The 5,026-nt window shown below is 41.6% G+C and overlaps 1 long non-coding RNA gene across 1 annotated transcript; it reads right to left on the bottom strand.

Moving 5' to 3' along the window:
* Positions 1–1,027: 1,027 nt before the first annotated feature.
* LOC130140703 (uncharacterized) lies at positions 1,028–2,314 on the bottom strand. The gene is made up of 2 exons (XR_008818676.1): positions 2,163–2,314; positions 1,028–1,135 (listed from the first exon to the last, which is right to left on the bottom strand). It is a non-coding gene; the product is annotated as an uncharacterized LOC130140703 (long non-coding RNA).
* Positions 2,315–5,026: the final 2,712 nt, after the last annotated feature.

Here is a 5,026-nt window from a genome sequence, read left to right on the forward strand (position 1 = left end):
ACGGCACGGCTGGGCGGCTTACGGCGGGTCTGAAGGCGACGGCGACGCTGCTGGTTCTGTCCTGTTCCAGTGGTTCGCTCTCTCCCTCTCTCTCTATTCTCAGCTCTCTCTGTCTTCTCTCTTGCTCTGTTTTTCTCTCCCTCCGGCCGACCGGGCGGCTTTGGCTGCTTCACGGCGACGGCGACGCTGATGGTTCGCTCCGGCGTACTCCCGACCTGCTTTCTCTCTCTCTATTCTCAGCTCTCTTTCTCTCTGTTCTCTCCATGTTTCTCTCTATGCTCAAACCGACCGAGAAAAGACCCCCCCCCCCGCCTCTCTCTCTCTCTCTCTGGCCTGTATAGGCCGACGACCACGCTCACTCTCTGCTCCGTTGCCTCTGCTGACGACGGCCTGCACCGGCCTACGCCCCTTGAAGACTTTTATGGCCATTTAGGCCGGTGCAGGAGCTGCTCTGACACGCGGAAAACAGAGGGGAGAAGGAGAGAGAGAGATGGCCGGGAAATGGGGAAGACGGGACTGGCCATTAAGGCCAGTCCCATTGGCGTGTTTCTTCGGCTTCCTCTGACCGGATGGGGATAGCGCGGGGCTGCTCCGCCGCTTGTCGCTCTGCGTCAGCGACAGAGGAGAACAGAGGAGAGAAAAGGACCGCTCGGCGCAGGGGGGAAGAAGGAAGAGAAGGGGTTAGGCCGGGCCAGGCCCAGCCGCGTAGGGGAAAGAAGAAGGAAAAAAAGAAAAGCGGGCTGGGCCCGCAGGGGGGGAAAGAAAAGGAAAAGAAAGAAGAGTGGGCTGGGGCCCATGCGGGAAAAAGAAAAGGGCCGGGTCGGCCCGGCCCGACTCGATTTTTTTCGAATTTTTTTTTTAATTAATCTTTTCTAATAGACCCTATTAATGCAAAATGTGCCTAATTTCTATATGCAATGCATTTAAATTGAAATATTTTTGTTTTAGGAATTAAAGAAAATTAACTCCAAAATTTTGTTTAATTAATTTTGGGCAAATTAAAAATAGGTGTCAACACAACTGAAAGTTATTATGAGGGTCACATATCCATTACCATGCACCAGACAATTCAGCAATGGATTTTCTAAAGTTCATATCCATTACTACTTGATGTGGGACTTCCCACTTCTGACAACTAAAGAGTTGTATAAGCATTTGCATTCCCTCTCTTGGCAAGCCGACTTTTCGGAATGAGTTCTTCCACCCTTTATATATATATATATATATATATATATATATATATATATATATATATATATATATATATATATATATATATATATATATATATATATATCCATTAACATGATATTAGAGCAACTCTTCGGATGCACACACACCTTCTCAAACCGATGAAGATGAAGTTGTAACCAGAGGCATATTTAAGAGCTCTGGCGAAAATGCAGGAATATATTTAGAAGAAACAATATCTGTTACACAAGTGAGAATGTAAACATGCCAAAATAATGAAGCCATCTACATTCTAAGAACTTGGAGGCCTAAATAGGGAGCAATTTAACAATAGCACCCAGACTACATTTTGTAACATAGGGGTGGCACTCTCGTATATAACATGCCCCAAGGAACAGTCAACTCTTATCTCTTCTTCCTGCTCTTTTACTTTACATATGAAAACAATGAAAACATAGACATCAAATTAAAAAAGGAAAAAGAAAAAGAAGCTATACTATTGCTATTGAAAGTCATTCGCAACAAATACACAGGAGTAACTAGCCAAGGTCTTTAATAGTCTCTCGAAAAACCATTCCCTTATGATTAATTGTCCTAAATATACAAACTTTGTTATAGGTTCGTTTTAGAATTATTCGTGATTTTTAATAGTAAATAGGTTCATTTTTGTCATAAAAGTGCAAAAACGTTATAAAACACGCTCAAAAAAAGGAAAAAAACTTAGTCACTTAAAGCGAGGATAATTTAGAATCTTTGTTGAGTTAGCATATTTTCCCTTTGGGCTTCCATTACCCCCAAACTTGCAACCTTTTAGGATGGCTTTTGGACTATCCATCACGTTGTGACCGACTCAGTTTGGTCATGGCCAAAAAACTGCAGGAACATATTTAGAAGAAACTTAAAAGTACCAATAATGGCCAGATCGAATCCAGAAAATGGATATCGGTGAGACACTGGACACAATTCTATACTTAAAAGTACCAATAAGAGGGTATGATCCGATCCCTAACACGGCCACTAGAAACACCTAGAAGAACAAAACTTACCTTGAACTCATTCCACTACAAATCCTTTACTTCTTTTGGAGCGCTGCTGTAACTAATATACTGCCCCCTTCAAGAGTTATTAAGTTGCCTCACAACATACGTAGCATCCGTGAATCTGCAAACATGTTAGAAAGAACGATATGGACAATGAAACAATGAAGCATACAGATAATTTGCAACATGGACAACTCAGCTTGACATCCATATCCAAAACCCTAAATATTACATATACTTAAAAAAATGAAGTACTTACGAATCTCCATATGGGCATATCATGAATCGGCTATCTTCTTCACCTGTGTTTCCCTCATCATTCGAGTGTTGCACCGAAGAAGAAGGTGGAACCGAAGGAGATGGAACTGAAGGACATGGACCTGAAGTAGATTTAATTTGCATGTGTCCAACTTGTCCCCTAATATGTTCTTGAGGGTCAGAGGAAGGGCTAATGTGTTCATGTTGTCGATCAGCATGTAGTGGTTGAGGGAAGCATGAAAGGGCAGGGAAAGAGGAAAGGGATGGGGACGAGGAAGGGGAAGGGGCTGCTCTTCTTTGTGAAACTGCACCATGCATGTGACATCCACATTTATACTGACAAGTAGGAAGGTTAGATAAATATCTTAAAAAACATGAACATGTATTAGGGACACATAATAATGTACATCATGAAGCTTACCATTTTATTTCGGAGAGCAAGAGATAAACTTGAGAAAACGAAACAGACTTGCTATCGCCTCTGATAAATAGCAAGCTGTTCGGAAATGTCTACGAGCTTCTTTAGCTCTTTTTTGCCACAAATAACAGTTGTTACCTCTGTCTACAAAAACATTCAAAAAGCTAGTGAAGTGAAGCGCTTTCTGGTGATTATTATCTAAGAAGAAAACAGGAGAATGAATGATGGGGAGCATATTACATGACATGATCAAATTAGGATATTTTCAAACCTAAATATAAATAAAAGGGGAGCATATTTGGCAATCAAGAACTATAACCCTCTATTCCAAAATCTGTTAATGAACATTAGAAAGCAGTTCCATGTGAAACACAATGCGTATCATGTATCTTTCACACAATATTTAAACCGGACTAAAAATCTGTGAAACACAATGTGTTTCTACTCGAAAACCTATCTAAACGACTCCAAAAAGTAAAAAAAAAACGACGTCTGTCATAGCAAAGCTATGGGTATTGATCAGCGGCCCGTTTCCACACAGCCGATCAAATTTTAGCCCATTCCGAGTTCGCCAATCTAAGTGCATCAATTAGGTACTTGGCTTAAAACAGACCCAATTCGAAACCGAACAATCTAATATAAAATCTAATCAGACCCAGTCCATTCAACCCGAGATAAGTCGAATCCAATATAAAAATAGAAAGAAGCAGCAGACCCAATCTAATATAAAAGAAGCAGCAGCAAACAAACGTCCCACAGAATCCGAAACCGAACAATCTCCACCCTACAGAATCTGAAATCGAACAGCATACCCAATTCGAACAGAAAGAAGCAGCAGAAATCCAATATAAAAGAAGCAGCAGCAAACATCCCACATAATTCGAAACCGAACAATCTCCGCCCTACAGAATTCGAAACCGAATAGTAGACCCAATCCGAACAAAAAGAAGCAGCAGAAATCCAATATAAAAGAAGCAGCAGCAGCAAACGTCCCACATAATCTGAAACCGAATAATCTCTGCCCTACAGAATCCGAAACCGAACAGCAAACCCAATCCGAACAAAAAGAAGCAGCAGAAATTCAATATAAAAGAAGCAGCAGCAAACAAACGTCCCACAGAATCTGAAACCGAACAATCCGAAACAGAGCTCACCCGAGACAAAAAGTGCAAAAAATTCACACGAACGTACCTCCTCTAAAACTCTCGGACGACAATCTTCCTTAGATCCGAAACTCTCGGACGACGATCCTCGCGTTTGAGGAACAAGGTTCCTCTCGGACGACGGTCAGCACGATCTTCCCAGCGTCCGCCGAAGGGGTTCCTTTCTCCAAGAAAAAATCGCGCTGAAGAACGCCAAATCCGAAGAAACACTCGTCGGAGGAAGCCGTTGAGAATCGAGAGAGAGAGAGAGAGAGAGAGAGAGAGAGAGAGAGAGAGAGAGAGAGAGAGAGAGAGAGAGAGAGAGAGAGAGAGAGAGAGAGAGAGAGAGAGAGAGCCCTAATTTTTTTTGCTCTACTCGAAGAATCGATCGAGAGAGAGAGAGCCGAGAGAGAGTCGAATCCTAATTGTACCCTCAAATCAAGACGACGCTATTTCGCAAATTAGCGATGAACTATAAAAATAGTCGCGAATGTGCCGCGAAAAGTTTATTTTCGCCGCAAATTAGCAACTGATTTGAATTCGTCGCTAATTTACGACGAAATTAGCGACGAACTATAAAAATAGTCGCGAAAGTTAATTAGCGACGAATTCAAATCCATCGTTAATTTGCGGTGAAATTAGTGACGAAATATAAAAATAGTCGCAAATGTGCCGCGAAAGTTTATTTTCATAGCTAATTCCGTTGCTAATTAGCGACGAATTCGTTGCTAATTAGCAACGAAATTAGCGACGAACTATAAAAATAGTTGCGAATGTGCGGCGAAAGTTTATTTTCGTCGCTAATTAGCAAAGGAATTAGCGATGAACTATAAAAATAGTCGGGAATGTTCCGCCAAAGTTAATTTCGTCGGTAATTCCGTCGCAAATTACCAACGAATTTGAATCCGTCGCTAATTAGCGATGGAATTAGCGACGAAAATAAAATAGTCGGGACGGCGCTGCAAAAGTTATTTTCG

Source organism: Syzygium oleosum, unplaced genomic scaffold (genome assembly GCF_021117445.2).
Source record: "Syzygium oleosum isolate NSW1041296 unplaced genomic scaffold, Sole_v2.1 Sole_v2.21, whole genome shotgun sequence".
Taxonomy (NCBI): domain Eukaryota; kingdom Viridiplantae; phylum Streptophyta; class Magnoliopsida; order Myrtales; family Myrtaceae; genus Syzygium; species Syzygium oleosum.